Below are 25607 nucleotides of genomic sequence, written 5' to 3'. Positions count from 1 at the left end.
AGGAAGTCTCAACTGACAACTTCAATGCAAATCAAGGCTAATACTTCAGATTCCAGTCTGAAAATATTCCTGGTGCTGATGGCAAGTCATCAAGGATTTTCAACAAAAGATCTGCTCATAAGAAGGAGCATGCCCTTTAGATATCCAGGCTTCATACTAAAAATAAAACTATGTTTTTACAAGTCTATACCAAAGTTTGCTGCCTTTAAGATATATTGATCAAAGGAAAGGATCTATGTTAAACCATGAAGATGCTAAGATAAAACTGCAACAAAAATATTCATGACAGAATAATCCCATTTCTTTGCGGCCCTATCCACAAACACATATACACAAACCGGAAAGAGAGGTCTCTGCTCTGAGAGCCTTCGCTGTGAAATATATGTCTCTCAGCCACCAACCTGAACGTCAGTGTTTTCTTCTATTTGCCCCTTGCTGTTAGAGCCGCTCTTCCCCTCCTTCTCGTCCTCTTACTGACTCCTCCTCCTCCTAATCTTCATTAACCATTCTCTGATTTTTCCTCCTCCTAATCTTCATTAACCATTCTCTGATTTTCAATCTCTTTCCTTCACTTACTATTAGACGGGCTGGATGAATATCATCACAAAGGTAAGCCCTGGCAAACTGCACTGGAAAGAACCCTTGGCCCAGGCCTTTGAGAGAATTATCATAGGTGGCAAGGCCACACGGAGATTTAAGGATTAACAAATCCTAAAAGGGTGGAGATGTTTCTTTCTACAAAGTTCGTGTGAATGTGGAAGAAGTTGAGGGAATTTCCAAGCTTCCTTGGTGTTGGGTTGACGGCAGCCAAGCATGAGGAGAAACACACTCTGGTGTCCTGACAGACTGGACTTGAGGACAGGCTCCAGGCAGGCCCAGAAGAAGAGACTAGCATTCCTGAGAGTGAAGGAGGAAATGACCCAGACCAGCCTGGGCCAAACATGGAGAGGCCCAAGGCAGAGCAACCACAAGGCGGGGTGGGGGAGCAGGGGCAGAGCACTATGGAAAGGAGAAGGGAAGCGCTAGTTTCTAGAAGTGTGATGAAGACATCATCTCTATACCTCAAAACCCCTTTAAAAATGAGCAATAGTGAAAAGACTCCAATAAAAGGAACGAATTCTCTGAACGCACCATCTTGCTTTCTCATAATATTTAGGCATCATTCAGCTCCTTGTCCTTTACCTCCTCTTTTTGCAATGATTTCTTACTGCTTAGTTTTCATAGAAGCTCTCGATGTGCAAGAACAGGATACAACCCTCCAAATACTCTGCAGTGAAGTCAACAGGCTTCACGCTTATACAGAAATGTGAGCAGCCCCACAACAGATAACAACATTGAAGCCCATGCTCCTGTGGCAAGTCTGCCATTTCCAAACTGCTATGCCCATGCTCTCAGGCGGCAGGCATGATCCAGACCTTCCTTAATTCCCTAAAATGAGGCATTTGTGAATGTGGGTGCAAAGAAAGGCCATGGCTGACAAAGCAAGAAACTGCAAAATTAAACAAAGTCATGACATTGATGCACAGAATCCACAGTCCCTTATTGCTCATCCAGAGGCACATCACTCGAGTGGTTCATGGAATAATCTGGAGCCCTATTACCAAATATGCAAATACCTTGACCACGCTATAACTTCTACAAACATATCTTTGATGCCCAATTCTGACTGTTCTGATCAACACAGTGCCAAAAAGAAACAGAAATCATCTCTGGAAAAATGTATTTTTCTCAGATAAGCCAATGTCTGACCATTGCATATGAGAAAATGAACCATGGAGGGCATAAGTAAGTAAACTTATTGCCAAAAACTTGGATTTTGTACTGCATTTTATTTTACTTGTGGCAGCTTGAAGAGTTTCATCATAAATATTCGTGGTTGACGTGAAAACAAAACTGATTCCAATCTGTTCACCCATTCTCAGGGCACTTGCTCCCACTTTATCTACCCTCACATGGTTTATATAATCTCAAAAAGCTGCAGGAAAAAAATAATTTTAATAAATGTCATGGCTGAATATTCACTGTTCAAAAGAAGAGATTATATTAATTTAAAAATCTTTATTTAAAAAAATTATGTTGTGTAAACTATGTATTGTTTATGGCTTCTGTCTTTCTACAAGGCCAACTTGAGTAGTTATTTAAAAAAGAAAAGACTACATGTCTCTCAAAGCCTCAAGTATTTACTATACGACCCTTTATAGAAAAAGTTTGCTGACCCCTGATATGTAATAACTCAATGAACAGAAAATCTCAATTTGTGTGTTTTTAAAAGAGTTTGTGTGTGTGTGTCTTCTGAAATTCACAAACCTGCAAATCTCAGTAAAGAAGCATTGTGTCATCTCCTGTCAATAATGGGTGTCTGTCCAGAAGGCTGATAAAGCGGGTATACAGAGTGAAGTAAGCCAGAAAGAAAAACACCAATACAGTATACTAACACATATATATGGAATTTAGGAAGATGGTAACAATAACCCTGTGTACGAGACAGCAAAAGAGACACTGATGTATAGAACAGTCTTATGGACTCTGTGGGAGAGGGAGAGGGTGGGAAGATTTGGGAGAATGGCATTGAAACATGTAAAATATCATGTATGAAATGAGTTGCCAGTCCAGGTTCGATGCACGATACTGGATGCTTGGGGCTGGTGCACTGGGACGACCCAGAGGGATGGAATGGGGAGGGAGGAGGGAGGAGGGTTCAGGATGGGGAACACATGTATACCTGTGGCGGATTCATTTTGATATTTGGCAAATCTAATACAGTTATGTTAAGTTTAAAAATAAAATAAAATTAAAAAAATAAAAAAAAAAAATAAAGCGGGTAGATGTAATTTTCTTGCTATTACGTGAAGGAAACAGCCCCTCTTTCAATGCTCATTTCAAGAAAACTGTGACTTGAAATTAGATAATAATAGTACCTGCAGTAACTTTCTCTCTCTCTCTCTCTCTCTCTCTCTCTCACACACACACACACACACACACTCTTCCACAGTTTCCTCATGGGACCCACTCATTCATTCAATATTTAATGAATACCCACTGGATGCCAGGTACTATGCTGGGCCCCAAGAACACAAAGCAGATGAAGATTTGGCCCGCACACTGATCAGGCTGTCAATGAACTGCAACAGGCATGTCACAAATAATTATGGACCCACGTGGTAAGTACTGTCCAGAGGAGTATCTGTAAAATATGAGACTATTTTGGTAGCAAAATGGAGGGAGCAAGCAGATGCAGAAATTAGGGAAGGCTTCAGAGAGGAAGTGACATTTGGCTTGGGGTTTGAAGTCTGAGTAGGAGTTGTTTCCAGTGAAGATGAGAACAAAGGGCATGGAAGCAGGGGAACAGCTGAGGCAGTGAAGTAAAATGTACATGGCGGGGCAGGGATATACAGCAACATGTGCGGCAGGGAGCGCCAGGGTGGTGGTGGAGCCCCAAGGGATGAGCTGGAAAAGTGGGCCAGGGTCAGGCCTATGCCCTGCTAAGGAGTCTTGCCTTTATCTTTAAAGGTGGGAGCTATAACAGGTGTTTCTTAAGCAGAGGAATAATAAGCTCTGATTTCTGTTTTAAGATAACACTGGAGATAGGATGGAGGAAGGATGAGAGGTGAGAGAGACACACAGCGACACCTTCCCAGATTTATCAGTGTGTGTCCAGCTATAGGCCCTCCCCAGCACACCCAGGGAAAGGGCCTCCATAAATGCAAGATGTCCTAGTGCCTGGGTGAACCGCAGAGAGAGTTCACACAATCTGTTCGTTGGAAAGTATGGGACAGTCATAATGTGCCAATTTTCCTTCATAAGAGGCAAAAAACCCTTCTCCTCCGTATTGCTTATGTGTCTAAAAATCTGCAGTATCCCCAGCAGAGCCCTGCAAATGGCAACAAAAGTAGACAGAAATGCCACAGTTACCAGATTTTGTGCTCCTGGTCAAAAAAGAATGAAGACTCTGTTTCCAAGCCCAGAAACATTGATTAGTACAATATCCTGATCGCGGCCCAGACATCTCCAACTTGTGGAATGTTTGCTCCACACTTTCCCTTCAGAAATGCCTCCTCATTACAGAATTCTTGCAAAAGTGAAATAATTCCAGCTACTGTTTTTCCCATAAAAGGGACCACTGTGCTTCTGCTACTTTCCCCCAGCATGTTTCTGTAGGTGGTCATTTCAACAATAAAGGAAGTTCAAGGGTTCAAACAGATTTCCACTGTTACAGCCCAAAAATTTGAGGTTTTTTCAAGGAAGTCCCCCCTACCGAGCAATTATGCTTGAATTCAAGGCTAGCTCTTTCTTACCGACTGCTGTGGGGAGAGGAGGGCAGAGGGGACCGGGTGAGGAATGGGGTGGGGGAGGAGAAGATAAGAGACTAAAGAAATCAGAGCACTCAATCAGAAGTAAATGGTTGCAACCAGCCATCCGACACCATGGAGACTCAGGAAGGGGGAGGAGAGAGGAGTCTGGGGGATTGTTTCATTCCTCACTCTTATTCTTGGCCAGTTTTTACTTTGATGAATTGATACACTGAAAGGGGGGACTCCTACAGGGGCCATATGGGCACTATGGCCTGCCCTAGAGATCATATTCAGAAGGTGCTAGAAGGAGCCAGGTAGAGCTGCAGTGTCTAGTAGGGAAGGTTTGCTTGTTCCCAGGGCAGTCTTGTAGATTACCACACTGCTTAGTCCTCCCCAGCGAGGTCTCCACCCCTGTGTGATGTCCCTTAACCCCAGAACAGGGCAGGCCTGCTCCCAAGATGCCAGCCCCCCCACCGCCCTGCAGTGTTGCCATGAGCAACAGAGAATTGCTGCTGGGCCAATTTCTTTTCTTTTTTCAATAATCATTTTTAATCGAAGTATAGTTAATTTACAATGTTGTATTATGTTCAGGTATGCAGCAAAGTGATTTAGTTATACATGTACATACAAATATATCTTTTCAGATTCTTTTATAGATTATTATAAGACATTGAATATCATTCCCTGTGCTTTACAGTAGATCCTTGCTTTTTATCTCTTTTATATATAGTACTGTGTAGATGCTAATCCCAAACTCCTAATTTATCCCTCTTACCCTCATTCCCTTTGGTAACTGCAGTCTGGGTTCTGTGTCTGTGAGTCTATTTCCGTTTTGTAAATAAGTTCATTTGTATCATTTTAGATTCCACATGTAAGTGATATTATATGATATTTGTCTTTCTCTGTCTGGCCTATTTCACTAAGCGTAATAATCTCTAAATCCATCCATGTTGCTGCAAATGGTAATACTGCATTCTTTTTATTGCTGAGAGATAATCTCCATTTTCTTCTGCCTTTCTGCCACCCCATTCCGGGAAGGACCAAGACTAAAGGTGACTCTAGACACATATGACTGAGGGCCCTGTTGCTCCACCCTGAGTCTCTCATCTCTTTTCTTCGGCCTCAATGTGTGTGTGTGCGTCTCTTTCTGTGTTGTGCATCTCAAAGTGGAATTCATTATTCTCACCTGCTTCACAGAGTGCATGCGTGAAAACATCATAGGCTAGAAAGTCCTTATCTCCCTTTTTCCCTTCTGCTAAAACTGCTGAGGCCCCAGCCACCCAGTTGCCCACCTCCCAGGTCCCAGTGGATCCCGTTCTCAAAAGCTGCTAGGGTACCATTTCCTTGCTACTGCTGCTGCTGAGCACAGAGCAAGGAACCACTTGGAGCCAACAGGCACTGCTACGAACAGGCACTCTTTCCCATGTATTGCCCGATCATTTCACCACCAAGAGAAAATGTTATGAAATAAAAGCCCTGACAGCACCCACATTTTCAGAACCGATAGCACAGGAAAGCACAGCACTGCCAATGATGAGAATGACTGAACTGTCACACGAACATCCGCAAACGCACGCTCCCAGGGGAGTTATGGAGGCACCACTGCACCCTGAGCCACATGGATTCATTCCTGTCCTTCCTCGCTGCAGGTGACTTTCACGTTTCTGCTTGCTGCCGCCTTGTGCTAAAGGTTAGCTCATTTTACGAGGAAGTGGACTGAGGTGAAATGAACGTAGGTGCTTTGGCATAGCAGGCCGTGAGGGAAAACACACTCTCATCTGGACACTGTCTGGGCCAGTCCCTCCTAATAAAACCTGGGAGAGAAAATGCCCAGAAGTAGTAGCCCAGGCACCAAGCGGTGGTAATATTTTAAAAGGATGGGCTAATGTCATTCAGTGTGGTTTTCCAGGCCTGCGGTGGAGGTGTGGGGTGTGTCAAAAGGAAATGAGATCAGTAAAAAAAAAAAAATTATGAGAATGTTTCCTCAGGCTTGCCCACGTTAAGAAGTGTCTGACTGGATTTCGTTTAGATTTCCTTCAAATGAGCTCCCTCCCATGATGAAGGGGTTTTTCTGTTTCCAGATGCCTTTTGAGGGTTTTTTTAATGGGTGCCTCAAAAAAGGCTACATTAACTCTTCTCTTTTTATTTTTTAACTCTTCTCTTTGTTTATTTTTTTATTTTGACAATTTGGGTCTGCTTTGTGTTACGTTAGAAAACTCAGTTGGCATCTGTTATGGCTGAAGGTGGGAATGAGGGCAGAATACCCCTTCCTGTAGGGAGGTGATCTCAAGAAAATGCTTCAGGAAAATAAAAAGTCATTTCCTAGAAATAAAACATAAATGATATCTGCATCTTTTTATTTGAACTTCTAAACTTATCTTCCCTTGTCATTTCATGGGAATAAAAGTGAAATTCATCCTTTCAACTTAAATTCTTCCTATTTAGGAAAGATCAGTCATTTCTTTGGACAAAAAAAAAAAAAGAAATATGTTTAGTCCAACAGTTAGAAAGTAAGACTCACTGCCTGAATCTCTTTAGAGACAGAGTTTCTCAAATACAAGGCAGAACCTAGTTACAAAAAGTTACAGCTCTTGTCTGACGGTGTGTCTCTTGTAAGGAGATGCTCCAGGACGCTGATCCAACACGTATTCAAAGTAGAAAAAGCAATTTTTTCAATGCTTATCAGCTTTTTTGGTCCAACTTTTGAGACTGTCTATCATTTCAACCTTTCCAGTGTAGAAGGATTAAAAAAGAGTGATAGTTCCCCTGAGGACAAACAGGTGAGCAGATAGTACAAGCCAGATTTATCATCCCAATAAATCCACTTCTCAAAACAAACAGACTTATCATTTAGAAAAGCATTGTCCTCTCCCATTTCTGGGCAAATGACTACATTTTTTTTCTGGGAAGGAAAAAGAGTATTTTGCATAGAGTCTGGAAAGATTGATCAATCTGCCCAAACCTGTGGTTTCATTTCAATTAATGCCTCAGTGAAAACTGTATCATGACATCAATAGAGAATGACTCATAACAAAAGCAACTTGCATAGCCCACAGTAAAAAAGAGTCCATGTGAATAGCACTGCCACCACCAAAGGGCATTAATTAAGCAGCCCCTATGATCATGATGCAATGAACTTGAGAGGAGGAAAGACAACAATGACAACACTGCATAAACTTTAGATGCATAAGGTAGCCACAATCCCAGACAGAATCAGAATATTTATTTAGAAAATGGGGCGTGTTTATTTACTGTAAGAGAAAATTACATATACAGGAATTCTTCTAGACTGATCTGAAAAATTCCTCTAAATACTGTCTCATTCTTGTGTGTTTGCATTTGAACACAAACACACATATTTGGGTGCACATGCATGCGTTAAATATAGGTATTCTCATATTCAACTAGGTGCCATCTATAAATTGCTTTTCAATTAAGCTATAGTTAAAACGCTTCCTAGTTAAAGATTGAGGACTGACAAACTTCAGCCCATGAGCCAAACCAACCCATCATCTGTTTTTATAAATAAAGTTTTATTGGGACACAGTTGTGTTCACTCACATACTGCCTACAGCTGCTTTTGAGTTACAGTGACAAAGCTGAGAAGTTGCAACAGACGTTGTAGAGCCTGAAAACTTAAACAATTTGCTATGTGAATCTTTACGGAGAAAGTGTCAGTCTCTGATGAAGAAAAATGTATACCTTCTCACTCACACATAAGTCAGACTGTACTCATTTACTCATTCATTGTTCAGGTTTCATTCAAAAATCTCTAGACATTTCCCCCCAAATTATTGGAAACTGTTAAGTATTATGACACACTAAGAAATCAGATAAGACAAACTTCTGAAACTTAGTAAAATTACTACCTTCATTTTGAACCTTAATTCCTTTGGAAATGTTTTTTAGTTATGCTCTTGATAATGATGCTATAACAGATACCTATCACTTTACTATATAATATGTACTATAAATACATTACTTAAGTGTATAGATATCATTGAAATGGAGCTACATAAATGTTACTCAAACGCGTTTTAAGAGCTTCATACAGGCACAGGATTTTGCCATTATATCATATGGACTGACGCACACAACTCTGTAACTATGTTTACTATCATTAACTATCACTTCATTCTATCTCATTGCAAAATTCAGGAAGATATGTAACAATCAGAGGCTGCTGAACAGCCAACTGAAATCCCCTGGTAGCAAAAAGTATGACACTACATGTAATTCTAATACCATCATGAAATACATTTCTCACATACATCTTTCCTGAATATAACAACCACTCACCCTTTACAAGGTGAGATTATCCTATTTCTTAAAAAAAAAAAAAAAGTACTTGTTCTTATCTCTCGTGTTCTTTTTTCTCATGCACTGTGTTTAAAAGAGCATTTGTAGCAAATATGAACATGGAGCAAGCAACTGTGGAGGGGGGTGCAAAACTGTTACAGAATCTGGTCACGAGTTACTCTAAACTATGAGTCTATTTCAAGGAATATTTCATATTTCCATCTCTAAATATAATAAATCTGATTTCATTTCTCACACAGAACCTATTAATTATCCATAGGTGATACAAAATTCTCTTTTTAAAAAATCTAAAGGTAAGGCTCTCACCGTTTGAGGCTAAGGGCTGAGCATAATACACATCATTACTGTCATCCTCTGTCAAGCCCATGCCCCGCAGATGATAGAGACAGTGATGGAGTGTGGTAGAGTAGCAATGATTGGGTTATTCTGTATGTAGATGCAGCCTGTCACATTCATGATGTGGATCTAGGGTACATGACCTCATTCCATAGCTAGTCAACCTAGAGCAAATGTAATTTATTGGAGCCAGGAGGCCTCATTATGATCTGGCATTCAACATAGCCCATTCCTCTTACTGAAGCAACTCCTCTTACAAAGAAAAATGATAGCCATGTAAGAAATCTGTATTACCAGTCTTCATTTTACTGACAAGGTTTCTAAGGTAGTGGAGAGAAAATATATTGCCCAGGGTTTGCCAATCCATTACAGAACATATTAAAATGAGTGCATATTAAAACGATTATGCAAAATGAATAAGGGAAAATCATTCACTTGAAATCTCATCGGAATTTTTGGCTTTGGCGTAACACTTTTATGACACTTAGCCAAAAGCACCATCTCCCGGGAAAAGTTTAAGCTGCTATTGCTTAATTTAGGATTCCAAAATATCCTTAATGTCTCGAAAGCCACTTGGAACTATCATTTCTCTTCCTCAGTGGAAGTACCCCACCCACACCACAGTGCTTGCTAAGTTTCACACAAAGACAATATGGCAGGCTGGCTCCTTCCAAACGAACCATAACAGGCTCTCTGAAGGACAATTGGAAGATCCAGGCCAAGAAGCCAAAGTTTCCTTTGACTAAATGACAGCAGTTTTGCCTTTTGATGTAAAGACTAAATGTAGGAGTGAGGAAGACATGTGAAAGAGTGTAAAAATGGGGAAAATGTAAGCTAGCAACATTTATTCACGGGTTTATTTGAGGTTTTTCCAGGAATTTTCCATTATATCACAAAGTAAATTCAACAAAGACAGCCACTCGAAAATCAATGGGAGTGAAGACCTATGTATTGAGGAGGCTAGGGAAGTGGAATGAAGGGTGTCAGAAGGAACATTAATCTCCTTACTCACTGGTTTTCTAAGGTCTGTTTTTTTTTTTTTAAACAAAAAAATTGGAGCAGAGAGTTGCTGTCAGAAAGGTCAGTCTAGTCTCCCTTCGATGCTGTTGCTGAAAGTCTGTGCGACCTTTATCTGGGTAGATAATGAACTAGTTATTATCTCCACGGAAGGTCTTGACTCTTTCTATGCTCCCCATCATCAACTCACCATGCTTAATTCAACCTGTGTTTATGCAGCTCAAATGTAATCCCACCAGATTCAGCCATCCCCTTCCAGACAGCGATACTCTGCTAACATCACGCTGGTATCACTTTCAGGAAGGATGGAGAAAAAGCTTTATCATTACAAGGAGACCACCCTCAGACATAGCCACTTTTTTTTTTTTTTTAATGTTTTGGCATGTTTGGGGGTTTTCATTTCTCAGTGGATCTGAGATAAGCCACCTGGAGAGCTTTTAATTGTTTCTTTGAGGCTATTGTTATTTATACTCTATGGACACTTGAAAGGCAACTCTCATGATCTCAATGAAAAATGGTTTCATTCGCTGGATCTCATTCCAGGCACAGAAACACTCAGCTAGGCGAGAAATTCCAGACACAGGAGCTCTTTTGCAAACAGATTTTTTTTTAAAGAATTTTAAAACTTCTCATTTGTGCCACCAATTCTGCTCAAGTTCTGTCCACATTTACCTAAGCCTCATTATCACCCCATCATAATAATAAGCAGTACTGTTTGCCAAATACTTTAGCTTTTCCTCCTTTGTTTTATCAACCTCTTTGGGATTGGGTGTGGCCATGTGACTTACTTTAGCCAATCAAGGATAAGCATGAAGGGAAACCTTTAAAAGCCAGTAGGCAAATTTACTACACCCCCCTTCACAACACAGGTCTCAAAATGGAACCTCCACCAGACTGGATCCCAGAACAATTAAAACTAGCAGAGCACCCCTGTTGACACTCCTTAGACATGGAGCGGGAAAGGAGAATTAGACATTTGTTACAGTGAGCTCCTGGGACTTGGGGGATGTTTATCATCACAGCATAATCCAGCTTATCCTGACTTTCCTATTGCATTTCCTTTGACTACTGCTGCCCTGTCTCCAAAACATGAATATCTTTCTGCAACAGACATGCTAAGGAAAATTCCCAAGGATTCAAAAAAATCATAATGAAAGGACAAGGGCATGGTAAAATTAGGTTCAATCAACCATAGACTTTCATTAACTGCTCCTACCTGATTCCTTTTAGACTCTTCATGCATGGTATTATGCTTATTTACATCAATAGTGTAGTACTGTGTTTATTTTTCATCACCCTTTTCTTTTTTTTTTTTTTAAATTTTATTTATTTTTTAAACTTTACATAATTGTATTAGTTTTGCCAAATATCAAAATGAATCCGCCACAGGTATACATGTGTTCCCCATCCTGAACCCTCCTCCCTCCTCCCTCCCCACACCATCCCCCTGGGTCGTCCCAGTGCACCAGCCCCAAGCATCCAGTATCGTGCATAGAACCTGGACTGGCAACTCGTTTCATACATGACATTTTACATGTTTCAATGCCATTCTCCCAAATCTTCCCACCCTCTCCCTCTCTCTCAGAGTCCATAAGACTGTTCTATACATCAGTGTCTCTTTTGCTGTCTCGTACACAGGGTTATTGTTACCATCTTTCTAAATTCCATATATATGCGTTAGTATACTGTATTGGTGTTTTTCTTTCTGGCTTACTTCACTCTGTATAATAGGCTCCAGTTTCATCCACCTCATTAGAACTGATTCAAATGTATTCTTTTTAATGGCTGAGTAATACTCCATTGTGTATATGTACCACGGCTTTCTTATCCATTCATCTGCTGATGGACATCTAGGTTGCTTCCATGTCCTGGCTATTATAAACAGTGCTGCGATGAACATTGGGGTACACGTGTCTCTTTCCCTTCTGGTTTCCTCAGTGTGTATGCCCAGCAGTGGGATTTCTGGATCATAAGGCAGGTCTATTTCCAGTTTTTTAAGGAATCTCCACACTGTTCTCCATAGTGGCTGTACTAGTTTGCATTCCCACCAACAGTGTAAGAGAGTTCCCTTTTCTCCACACCCTCTCCAGCATTTATTACTTGTAGACTTTTGGATAGCAGCCATTCTGACTGGTCATCACCCTTTTCTTGACCAGGAAACTCCAAATGTTATGGTAGGCAACAAGTACACTGTGCTATGGAATGAATCTTTATGTTCCCCCCAAAATTCATACTGTAAAGTTCTAATCCCTCAGGGGCTGTATTTGGAGATGGATCCTCTAAGGAACTAATTCAAGTTAAAAAAGGTCATAAGAATGGGGTCCTGATCCAACAGAATTAGGGTCCTTAGGAGAAGCAATACCAGAGAACTCTCTCTCTCTCTCTCTCTCTCTCTCTCTCTCTCTCTACCATGTGAAGACACAGTGAGAAAGGGGCCATTTTCAAGCCAGGAAGAGAACTCTCACCAGATACTGAATTGACCAGAACCCTGACCTTGGACTTCCAGCCTCATTACTGTGAGAAATAAATTTCTGTTGTTTAGGCCACCCAGTCAGTAGTGTTTCATTCTGGCATGCTGATACACATTGGGACTAGTCACATGGGGATACAATGAGATAAGTTGGTGATCACATGAAAGGAATTTCTCTCAGGACTAAGACGCTAGGATAAAAAGACCTCATTCTAAGGAAGGACAGATTTGAACAATCCATGGCAGACAGATAGGTGTTAGGCACTGGGCATGGAGCTGGGGACATAAAGGCCAATGACATGAACACATTGGCTCTGATGCCAAAGAACTCACAATCTAATGGAAAATATACTGAGTAAACACATTACTTCAGTCCCACCAATACTTGCTGAGCACCTACCACAAGCTATATTAAATATCGTGTTGGGATTTGGACTAGGTAATACATAATTATTAACTCATCGCTTTCATAGAAGTATATATGCTGCTCAATCATGACAAACACTCTATGGCCTTCTCACCACATGGTGGTACTATTATCTTCAGAACCTTGCCATCTTCTCCCTGAGTTGGTCTCAGACTGACTGACTTGCCCTGGAAGATCATGAAAGAAGTCTGACCACTATGGTGCCTTGTAAATAGCTTGTTGTTGTTTAGTCACTAAGTCGTGTCCGATCCTTCCCTGACCCCATTGACTGTAGCCTGCCAGGCTCCTCTGTCCATAGGATTTCCTAGGCAAGAATAGCTGGAGTGGATTGCCATTTCCTTCTACAGGGGATCTTCCTGACCCAGGGATCAAACCCTCATCTCCTGCACTGGCAAGCGGGTTCTTTACCACTGAACCACCAGGGAAGGCCTTGTATTAATAAATAGCAAGGGATCCCAAAAGATGAACTAGTAACAGCCTCATCCTAAGCTCCACTAGGCAAATGCTTGGCTCACAGAAAAGGTTCTATGATAACATGTCTTCATATACAATTCAAAGCAAGTGGTCATTGTGTAGCACACAGCACAGTATCTGAAGTAAGCATACCATTAGACTCTCGTGAAGGGTAAGAGAAGCAGGTTTGAATTCTTACCTGAATCCTGGCAAAATAATGCCTCCAAAAAGCAACATCAGTATTCCTTAGAGAGAGCCTGCTGTCCAGAGCCTTTCCTCAAATCTCTCAGATCAGGCATCACTTCATGCCAGTCTCTCACAAGGGACCTTAGGCCAGATCACAGGAGACCCATAACTTCTCTGTTAGAGAAAAACTGGGTTATCTTCCCTAGGAGATGAAGCACAGATGTCATCCCAATTGGGTTTTTTATTACTATCAGGAAAAGTGAGAAATTGGAGGAAGGCTTCAAAATATGGTTTATAGGGATGAGTAGAGAGCAAAATCAGAGAAGGCAATGGCACCCCACTCCAGTACTCTTGCCTGGAAAATCCCATGGATGGAGGAGCCTGGTGGGCTGCAGTCCATGGGGTTGCTAAGAGTCGAACACGACTGAGCGACTTCACTTTCACTTTTTACTTTCATGCATTGGAGAAGGAAATGGCAACCCACTCCAGTATTCTTGCCTGGAGAATCCCAGGGAAGGCGGAGCCTGGTGGGCTGCCATCTATGGGGTGCACAGAGTCGGACACAACTGAAGCGACTTAGCAGCAGCAGCAGCAGAGAGCAAGATAAAGGAAAACAGAAAAAAAGTGGTAATAAATAAGTCTCTGATGGCAGAAGACTAAACACCACAATCTCCCCCAACTCTGGATTTACTACATTAATGCTTCAATATGGGAAGAGATTTGCTGAGAGTCTATTAGATGGAGGTCATGCTCTGCTCCGGGGAAAACAAGGCAGGGGAGACCACGGCAGAAGACACAGGTTTCCCAGCATACCAGAGCCAGTGGGATGGAGGGAGGAGGTTTAGGAACTGACATCAGCCATCCTTTCCTCCAGCCAGACACCTTCTTTGCACTGTGAAGGTCTGGATGCTGGAAACTCTACTCTGGGTTCTGTGGTTAAGGACCCCATCCTGACCCCTCTGCCCCTTCCAGCATCCTCCTACATTACAGACAACCTGCAGCATTTCCCTCCTCCTCTGTGCTGGCAACGCCCAGAAACCAGATTATGATAGACCTGGGCAAACTACAGGCTTTGCCTTTAATTAGACAGGATAGCAAGGTTAATGTCGGCTTTCCATCTGAGTGAGGTCGGAAGAGAGTGTTCACGGGTCCTGGGAATATGACACTCGTGCTTGCCAGCAAGCGTGCACACGGACAGTTATGCAAACATCCTGGCCCTGGGCATTCTGGGGTTTTATTTTGTTTTAATCAGAAAGAGCCCCATGACACAACCCTCCTAGACCCTGCTATAAGTAACTGGGGTGCAACTTGAAAATGGTTTTCACTGTCTCTTGTCTTCTCCACCAACACTTGGGGGAGGCCACGATCCACAAGGCACAGGATCTGAACACAGGAGAGGACCTTGTGGCAGCTCCCGGCAGACCTGCTGCTTATCGACGGGAAAGTACACGGGCAGTGCTGACAGGGAAGGGTGGCCATCAGACACATTTGCAGCCTCATGAATTGCAAGCTAAGGGGGAATCTTCTGGAATGCAGTCTGCCGATTTGAGCAATGGGGCTCGCGGTGGAAATAGCCAGCGTGGAAGAGCAGCCACGTGGGCTTGGGAAAGTCAGCGGAGTGGTGCGAGCCTCAGTTCACTCATCTGTAAAGCAGACATAATCACCCTTGGCTCTTCTGACCTCACCGTGCTGTGATGAGGGTGAAATGAGATAAGGTGTGGGAAAGTGCTTCAGAAGATTCTGGAGCCACCCACAGTCAAGGAGTTATTATATCCCAGCCTATCCAGAAGGTGAGTCTTGGAGGCTAATTTGCAAGCTAAATTGCTGGTCACCAGTAGCTCTCACCAGGTGGTTCTCTTGCACCTTCCTATCCGTGTGGAGAATGAGGTGTTGCACCCAAAGGGGGCTGGGGTGTAGGGGAAGCCCAGGTGGACACTTCAATCAGAAGGGAGCATGGCCTCTGGGATGCTCTGACCACACAAGGGAGAATGGACACGTCACATGTGTTACATACCTGCTCCCTCCCGGGCAGGAGAGTAAGAGGCAGCTGGGCACATGCATGGGCATGCCACGCGCTTCCCCCACACACCTAGGAGCAACGTGTAGAGAAAGCTGACACCATTACCTTCTAAAGTTAAAGAAGCAGTCCTCACTCCTCCTTTCTGTTATCTCCTTTGTCCCCTCCTGAGAAAATAAATTTTGGTATAAAAATCTCTTCCCCTGGAGGACTGGGAAGGGTAGCACCTCACTGTCTGGATGCCAGATTCTCCGACAACACTGCCCTTCCCTCTACCACTGTCTGGAACACTTCCATGGCGCTCAGGCCCCTGGAACCCGCTGGGCACTTTCTCTGTGATCTGTCCCTCTTGATGAGGAAATTGAATTGCCTAAGAATCAAGATAGAGCCTAGCATATAATGTTGACTCATTCAACAAATTCAACAATGATTTACTCAGTTCCTACCATGTGCGAGGTAAGCACTGGGATATCAGAGACTAGCTACTTGCTCACCCAGCCTGCTCACCACTGAATGACATTTCCCAGCATCCCTTGAAATTGTATGCAGTCACATGACTGTGTTCTGGCCAAAGGAATATGGGTAGAAGCACCCAACTTCCGGGCATGACTGTAAAAACCGTCCTATATGATCTCCATGTGCCTTCTCCCATTTGCCTGTCAGAGGCAGACTTGGAAAGAGAGAACAGTCCTAGGGGACAAGAGAGCTGCCACAAGAAAGGGACCTAGATTTCTGAATAGCCTGTGGAAGACCATCTACTGAACACCCACAACGAAGTATTATGTGGGCAAGAAATAAAACTTGTGTTTTATTTGGTGACTTAGATGTCTGGAGTTCTTTGTTGCAGAAATCAGTCTACCCTCACTAATGCAGCTGGGAGCATGATGGGGAACGAGACATGGCCCCTGAGCCTATGAAGTTTTTGGCTTTGTGAAAGAGCCCAAAAACAAACAGGAAATTACAACAGAGCAAGATTACTGGTGTGGAGAGGGAGACACAGAGTACAGTGGCAGTTGGCTCAGTGAAGGGCTTAGTCAACAAGGCAACTCAGCGAAAGGGGCATGAGGGCCAGGACCAGACAAAGCTGGAGGAGCTCTAGAGCTTGGCATGTAAGAGGACTCTGAGCAATCTTAGACCTTGGCCCAGAGCCATGAGTCTAGGGAAATGAATGAAGAGGTGAGGCTGGTGAGAGGCTGGGACCAGTCATGTGGTCCCGAAACCAATTCATTTAGATGCTACCAGGAAGAGCAGTAAGAGACCACGGAAGAATGTGAACTGAGGAGTTATGTGATTGGATTTGTGCCTTGTCAGATGCGCTCTGCAGGAGTGTAGGCAATGGATTAGGAGAGAGGAAGACAGGCAAGCACGATGACCAACCAGAAATCTCTTCTGTGCGCCAGACCCTTGGGCACCGATGTCAGCCCAGACCCCACCCACAATGACCCCAATCCTCGGCCATCATGATTTGGACAGTTGGCCATCTTCTCTAGGGGCCTAATCTCAGCAGAATCACTTCTCCCTGGCCCCGGTGCTTCCCTTCCTCTCTACCTGCCAGCCTGTCTTCAAGGTCCCAGCAGGACTTTCAGCAAAGCCCACGGGGGCTGATGCCACAAAGGAAGGGGCGCTCTTATTCCATCTTACACTCTCCATAAACAAAGCTCATTAAGCACCCACCCCAAGACAAGTGCCACCGAAAACAAGGACAGGACGATGAGGTGGTTTCCACTATGGCCTTAGCAGCCAGACACAACCAAACAGGCTGTCAGAAAGATGGGCAGTGCTTGCCTAGAAGGGCAGGGACAATTGCTACAGAAATGTCACTAAAATACTAGAGCTGTCCAGGCAGCCCTGAAAACAGAGGCACCTGGAGGAGGAAGGGATCCACTCAGGCCACCTGGTCCCCAAGCAGAGCTCAAGCCCCTCGGCCACAAAGGAGCAGCTGTGTCTGGGAGTGAAGGACACTCCAAGGGAGCCAAGAAGAAAAGATCAAGAAGGGCCTGGGGCAGATTTCTATTTAAAGCACAATCTTAAAAGGGGACAGATCCTTATTTTTATTCATCCCATGTCTGAGCACAAAGAAACAGCATTTTATTTCCCACATTCATCTCTGGCTCCCCTCTGAAGGACAACGTGGCTCTATCATTCCATCGGTGAGATGCTCAAATGCTCCAGGTTGCCCTGGCTCTTCATTTCCCTCCCCAGGCATTACTAAGGGAAGCAGGCGACAGGCATCACAGGAATGTGCCCTGTAGCAGTACTGTGGACCTGGGACCGTTCCACCAAGAACAGAGGGAAGAAACGAAGCTGGGCCTGTCTCAGCAGTGGGCCATCCTTCTCCCTGCCCTTGGTCCACCCATGTGGCAGAGGCTGGCTAGCTGGTTGGCATACCTGTTTCCTTTCTTCTCGGACACATGGGCAGACTGCACGCACCAACCTCCCCCGCATCGCAGTGTGGCCATGGGACCGAGGTCTGGCCACTGGAATGTGAGTGAAAGAGAACTTACAGGTCCTCAGCTGGGCCTGGATCACAAACTCAATCCTCCACTCTCTCTTTCCCACCCGGCAGCTAGAAGGAGAGGGCACCCAAGTTCTCAACAAGGGTACAGATCAAAGATGGAAAGAACCTAGGTCCCTGAGTCAGCATTTGGGGAAGAAACGATCGCTGAGGATGGTGACCTGACCAGGGTCACACTACTGGTTGAAAGAAACCTTTCCTGTGCTCCACCGCCCAAAGTTGGGGGCGGCTGGTTGCAGGAGCTGGCCAAGTGTTAACTCACACAGCTCCTCCCCCTATTCATTTGAGTGAAGACTCCAAACTGTTATCGTTTCTCTCAAGTTTCCTAACATCCTCTATACCTCACAAAAAAAAAAAAAAACCTTACAATGTTGAAACAAACACTGATTCAGTTATACATATATAATATATATTTTTCTTATTCTTTTCCACTATCATTTATTACAGGATGTTGAATATAGTTCCCTATACAATAGGACCTAGTTTATCTATTTTATATACAGTAGTTTGTATCTGCTAACTCCTAGCTTTGCACTACAAAATGTGATGTCTGCCATCACTTTTTCACAGATGGCCTTTATCAGGTTGAGGAAGTCCTCATCTATTCCTAGTGTGTTCAATGTTTTTGCCATGAAAGTGTGCTGAATTTTCTTGAATGCTTTCTCTGCATCTACTTAGAGGACCATGTGCCTGCACCTTCTAATTACAAAGTGAATAAAGACCACTAAAAAGAAATTCAACATGCAGCCCACTTCCCCATATTTCCACTATAGTAATCCATTTACCTTTCCTCCTTCCCTTCTAGACTGTGAGTTACCTGAGGTTAGGGGCCCTCCTTAGATGTATTTGTATCCTCAATATCTAGTGATATGTCTAATACATAGGAGTCACTCAATACATGTTTATGGAAATGATGAGAATCAGGGTAAACAAGAGCTGAAAGGCCCTTTCCATGGAAAAGGGCTATTGATGCGAAGACTGTGACTGGGATTAAGGCAGGGATGTTCTTAAGGTACAGTATCCCTTACCATAAGCAGTAAATACCACCTGTCTATAACACAAAGAATTAAAAAACTCAAGTAGGCAAGAGGCTTCATAGTCTATAGACAGAGTAATGGCTATGGTCTTCTTATAAAGATGGCTTTGGAACTTTTTCCAGTGCCCAAATTAAGGAGACAAGATACAGTAATAACTCGGTATTCTTGTGGCAGATAGCAAAAAGGGCAATGATTCTTCCCTTCCTGTGTCCACACCCCTTACTACTCTCCAGTGAAGTAGTAGAGTCTCTTTCTCCACCACCTGAGTTTGAGTTGGTCTTGTGATTTCCTTTGACCAGCCCTAAGCCCAGGCCTCAAGAGGTTATGCACGTTTCCCTGCTCTGCTGGAATCCTGCTGATGATGACCGATTCCAAGCTCAGGGACCTCCTTACCCCAGCCAATAGCCAGCCATCCCTCAAATGGAAGGCCATCTTAGACTGGCCTGTTCTAAGGTGGCTTGACAGCTAATCTGCAACTTGTCACTGACCAGAGGGAGCTCAGCTAAGACTAGAAGAATGACCCAATTGCCAACTCATAGACTTATGGGCTAAATAAATGGTGGTAGTTTTGAGCCACGAAGTTTGGGGGTTATCTGTTACAAAACAAAAGCTAACTGATACAGAGGTAATGTCTGCCTGAATCAGAAGACCAGGGCTATTCCTGGATTGCTAACTAACCAATTTGAGAACCTTGGATAAACCACTCGACCTTTTTGGACCTCAGTGTCGAAAGCAGAGAAACAAGGAAGGATGGTAGACTGGTCCAGTGTTTGGTAAACATCATTTAGTAGACAAGGCCCTTCCTCAGAAGATATTCTACAAGGAACCTCAATATATGAAACAGATGAAAAAGGACCTGCTCTGGTTCTTGAAGAAGCTAAACCCCATCTGTTCAGCTTTCCTCTAACTCCGCCATCTTTCTCCCACCTGCACTCCCTGAAATGGTACCCCAGAAAGCTGTGGATCAGGCCTGGAAAGCATTGTGCCATTCAGTTTCTCTAAGGCTTCTTCTGGGCTAACATCCCATGATTCCAAGCCTGGAGGGGAGACTTAGTTTTGCACAATCAAGCCAGGTTGGCCCCTCTAGTAGCACTGCCCACACTATGTAGTAAGTACTTGTTTACTTATCTGTCTGTGCTGCCAGACTATGAGCAACTCAACTACAGACTGCTCTTCCTCCTTTTAGAATTCCTTCCCTACTTCCATGCTTGCCATGTGCCCCACAATACAAAGCATCTAGCCAAGAATATCAAGTAAGCAGATGCTTAAATGGATGGGTGGGTGGATGGATGAAAGAATAAATGAATGAACAAATGACCACATGAATGGATAATTCATCAGATAATAAATGAATACGTAAACGAGCACATGAGTAACTGTGACATGTTATTCACAATGTTTCAAAGATAGAATGAATCCAGACTTCTCCCTTAGCGGAAGGCCATGGCTCCAAATAACATTTTTAGCATTGTCAGATTACTCTCGGCAGAATGTCTGAAACAACAGTAACTAAATTAGTACCTCTTGGAAAGCAACCCCAGTTATTTTCTCAGATTTCCTATCATTAATTCCCTCCAAGGACAGGAAGCATCTCTCCTCAGGCCCAACCTTGAAAATGCCAGGCAGCCTCTTCCCAAACCCAACCCTATGGATCACCCTCCCCCACTTGACAGCTGGCATGCATGCCCAAAGATTTGCTTATGCCCTACATAAACACAACTGTCTGCAGAAATCTCTGCCCCATTTGTCCACTGTTTCTCAGAGAAAGCTCACTTCATATGCCACCCACTTTGGCTTGGTGGGGTTCTGGGGTGGGCTCTGCAGATTTCCAGCTGTGTGCTGACAGCAGGGACTGTTCCTGTCCTCTGTTAAAGCCTCTGCTTCTTGCTCTAAGTTCTTAATGACTACTTTCCATTTAAAATCATCTTTAGCTTTAAAGGAGGTTAAGTTTGACAGGGCTGTAAGCCAAGATAATGTGGCCAGAAAGTAGTCTGATGAATTTAATATCTATTTCTTTTAAGGTGGGGAATGAGCATGACAAAGTGCAATCTGGAACAGAAATAGAAATAAATCCCAGAGAACTAATGCAGTATCGCTGGGGTAAAGCAGTAAGTAGGCATGCTTTAAAGAGATGGGAGTACCAGACCACCTTACCTGTCTCCTGAGAAACCTGCACGCAGGTCAAGAAGCAACAGTTAGACAACAGACACGGAACAACAGATTGGTTCAAAATTGGGAAAGGAATACAACAAGACTGTATACTGTCACCCAGCTTGGTTAACTTAGATGCAGAGTACATCATGTGAAATGCTGGGCTGGATGAATCATAAGCTGGAATCAAGATTGCCAACAGAAATAACAACCTTAGATATGCAGATGATACCACTCTAATGGCAGAAAGTAAAGAGGAACTAAAGAGCCTCTTGATGAGGGTGAAAGAGTAGAGTGACGAAGCTGGCTTGAAACTCAGCATTCAAAAAACCAAGATCATGGCATTCAGTCCCATCACTTCATGGCAAACTGAAGGGGAAAAAGTGGGAACAGTGACAGACATTATTTTCTTGGGATCCAAAGTCACTGCAGATGGTGACTGCAGCCATGAAATTAAAAGACGCTGGCTCCTTGGAAAGAAAGCTATGACAAGACAGTATATTAAACAGCAGAGACATCACTTTGCTGACAAAGGTCCATACAGTCAAAGCTATGGTTTTTCCAGTAGTCATGTATGGATGTGAGAATTGTACCATAAAGAAGGCTGAGCACCAAAGAATTGATACTTTTGGATTGTGGTGCTGGAGAAGACTTGAGATTCCCTTGGACAGCAAGGAGATAAAAACCAGTCAACCCTAAAGGAAATCAGGGTTGGTTCATTGAAAGGTGAAGCTCCAAAACTTTGGCCACCTGATGAGAAGAGCTGACTCATTGGAAAAGACTCTGATGGTGGGAAAGATGGAGGGCAGGAGGAGAAGGGGATGGCAGAGGAAGAGGTGGTGAGATAGTATCACCCACTCAATGGACATGAATTTGAGCCAACTCTGGGAGGACAGGGAAGCCTGGTGTGCTGCAGTCCATAGGGGTGCAGAGCATCGGACATGACTTAGCAACTGAACAACAACAAATGGATGCCTGGTGACCTTTTGAGTTTGAAGAGATCTTTGCGACGGTCCATGGAATTCTCCAGGCCAGAATACTGGAGTGGGTAGCCTTTCCCTTCTCCAGGGGGTCTTCCCAACCCAGGGATTGAACTCAGGTCTCCTGCATTGCAGGTGGATTCTTTACCAGCTGAGCCACAAGGGAAGCCCTTAAAGAGATTCAGTCATGTTTAATTGTCTTATTATTCTACTATTTAAACTGTGTGCCTCAATGGATATATCAGTTCTTCCATAAAGTTCTTTAAGCTCCCCAGAACACTGTGCATGCCCAATAATTATGATGTAAAGTGAAAGTCGCTCAGTCCTGTCCGACTCTTGGTGGCCCAATGGACTGTACAGTCCATGGAATTCTCCAGGCCAGAATACTGGAGTGGGTAGCCTTTCCCTTCTCCAGGGGATCTTCCCAACTCAGGGATCGAACCCAGGTCTCCTGCATTGAGGGCAGATTCTTTACCAACTGAGCCGAAAGGGAAGCCCAAGTATACTGGAGTGGGTAGCCTATCCCTTCTCCAGTGGATCTTCCCGACCCAGGAATCAAACTGGGGTCTCCTACACTGCAGGCAGATTCTTTACCAACTGAGCTATCAGGGAATCCCTGATACATACATATTTTATGCAGTCAATATTTATATTCCTTAAAAGTTGTTTTTCAATGGAATCATTATGTCCTTTTAAAACTTTCATTAGCCCTTATATCATACTAGTAACATCGAAAAGCAAAAAGGACCTCCTTTCTCAAAAAAAAAAAAAAAATGATCTAGTATAATCCCACCTGCTAGAGATAACCACTCTACTTTTCTATGTATTCTAGAGCAGTGCTTTTCAAACTATGGCTTGTAGTCCATTAGGAAATCATGAAATCATCTTAGTAGGTCGTGACCAGCATCTTAAAAAAGGAAACAGAAAAAAGAAGAGAAGAAAATGGAATTTGAATAAAGTAGAATACAAGAGGGAAAGATAGAATAAGATAGTAAAAAAGAAAAAAAAATACATCAGAATGCATTAGAGAAAAGTAAGTATTGTTGATAAAACTATTGTTCCAGCCACATTCATCTACAGGGTCACAAATGTAAAATGTGTTTTTCACTGTGGATCATGATAAAACATTTTGTACAAAGTACTGATTTGGTATATATCCTTCCAGACATTTTCTCCCAATATTCCTACATCCTCTTAATAGACATGCAATAATCTGCATACTATTTAGTGGTAAGTGTTTTTACCTTTGGAATATATCATAAACATAATTTTGAGTTAATAAATATCTATTTGTATTATTTTAATGGCAATAGTCTGTTTCACTGTTACAATATGTAGTAATGTTGTTTGCTGGCCAATATATAGTAATGCTGCTTGTTCGATCAATTTTTTATTGCTAATCACTTATTACTAATTACTAATTACTACTGCCCAGTAACTCTTAATTCTAAGCAACACCGAGGCATCTATACATTCTTTTGTTCAACTTATATACTTATTTTCTCAGGTTAAATTTTGAAACAACATCTCTGGCACACAGCTTTTTGATATATTCATTTCATACAGGCCAACTGCCTACCAGAAAATTTATACCAGTTCCACACATCTATCAGCAATGTCTGAAAGTACCCTTATATCCACCCCATTTTCATTCCCACCCCAAACCTGGTCATTATCAGTGTTTCATTTTGGCCGATTGGAATAAATTAAAAAATGGCAATTTATTTTAATCTGAGTTGATTAGTTATCTGAATTGAGGCCACTCACAGTTAATTTACACCTGCCTTCAAGCGACACTACAGCATACAAATAGGCAACCACTGAACTAGAAGAGAATCCTGTGTATCCAGGAGGTGAATCCTTTGGGTCTAGGTGGTAAAGGCCTTAGTATCGAAAATGATTCCTGCTACAGCCACTGCTTTCACCTTATCCAACCTACTAAGTTACAACAGAACAATGAATTAGTTATAGCCAGATGTGCAGCCACTGCCTCTTATCATCACACATCGGAAACGGCTGGGTCTCCTTGACTCAGGAACCCTTCTGTCCAGAGGCACAATCCCAGCCCTCCTGAGCATCCAAGGTCCTACCTGTACACCGTCTGTATGTTTTTGGTCTATTTCTTTTTTTTTTTTTTTTTTTTGCCTCTGCTTCCCCATCATAACCTGGAGGCAGAAGGCTATGGCAGTAGCGATCGGGTGGTGATGGAGGGAGACATCAGGCCCAAACACACAGGAGCTGGGCAGGGTAAATGGAAGACCAAAGCTAACGTCACATGTGGATCCTGGCTGAAGCCCTTTTAAGCAGTGTGCCCTTCCAGCCACCAGTGGAGCCTGGAGCCTCGAGCCTCCGTTTCCTCAACTACCAAAAAATTTTCCACATTTGCATCACAGTAATTTGAGGGGCTTATGAAGTAATGTACCAGCAGAAAGCAGTCACACAACAGATGTTAAGGGAATGTGTGTGCGCCCATGAATTTGCTTGATGTCCGCCTGAACACATCTAGAAGAATCCCCTTCATGACAGTCATCTCGGAAAAAATGTAGCCATTTTCTAGAAACTTGGGAGGGGTCAGGCTACAGAAAAAATTCAAAGGGTGAAGAAGAAGAAACTGTAGACCCTCGTCCTGACTGTGCACCCCATCCCCAAGAGCAGGGTAGCTGGTGAGCAGGGGGTTTAAGCAGGAGGTACCCAGGTCCTCAAGAGTAAATCTGCATTCTTAAAGGCCTCTTATTCTGCATAAAGCTCTCTGCACTTCCCATCTGATAAGTAGAGAAAAGTACATCCCACCCACCTGCCACAACCCCACCTGCCATTTCTGACCTTACAGAGTGCTTGCACCAGGCCTCCAGGGCTTAAAAGCCAAAAAGTCAGTTACCGTCTCCTCTACATTTGAAGAAAATCTCAGTTAATGTTCCAAAGCAGTTCCCTCATGAAAAAACTCAGCTCACTTATCCTCTAGCTGGGAAAAGGAATATAGCGAAGTATAGTCAAGTTGAAAACCATGTTCCAATTTGTTATAAAAACCCACTTTCAAAGGCCCAGCTGTGTGTCACTCAGCATCAGGGTCCCCTAGGGGCATCACACACCTTCACAGCTAAAGGAACCAAAGTGAAGTCAATCAGTTGTGTCCGACTCTTTGCGACCCCATGGACTGTAGCCTACCATGCTCCTCCATCCGTGGGATTCTCCAGGCAAGAATACTGGAGTGGGTTGCCATTTCCTTCTCCAGGAGATCTTCCCAACCCAGGGATCAAACCCGGGTCTCCTGCACTGCAGGCAGACGCTTTACCATCTGAACCACCAGGGAAGCTCCAAAGGAACCAAAAGCTCTAACAAAACACCCAGCACCCCAGGGGGCTGCCTGGGTCTCCAGGAGGTCGCACATATTCTCAGGAGGCTTGAA

General features: G+C 43.3%; 1 protein-coding gene across 29 annotated transcripts in view; it reads right to left on the bottom strand.

Moving 5' to 3' along the window:
* NHS (NHS actin remodeling regulator) overlaps positions 1-25607 on the bottom strand; it is a 501937-nt gene that overhangs the window by 303193 nt on the left and 173137 nt on the right. For 14 of the 29 annotated variants that reach the window (XM_044937036.2, XM_044937040.2, XM_044937048.2 and 11 more), the window contains one exon: positions 15627-15685. The exons of the other annotated variants lie outside the window; for them this stretch is intronic. The gene's annotated coding sequence lies outside the window, so the exon portion shown is untranslated. Of the gene's footprint in view, positions 1-15626; positions 15686-25607 lie in introns of those variants that run through there. 29 annotated transcript variants of the gene reach the window in all.

This window comes from Bubalus bubalis, chromosome X (assembly GCF_019923935.1).
Source record: "Bubalus bubalis isolate 160015118507 breed Murrah chromosome X, NDDB_SH_1, whole genome shotgun sequence".
NCBI lineage: Eukaryota > Metazoa > Chordata > Mammalia > Artiodactyla > Bovidae > Bubalus > Bubalus bubalis.
Note: the sequence above shows the minus strand (reverse complement) of the source record. Positions and strands in the feature narration are given on the sequence as shown.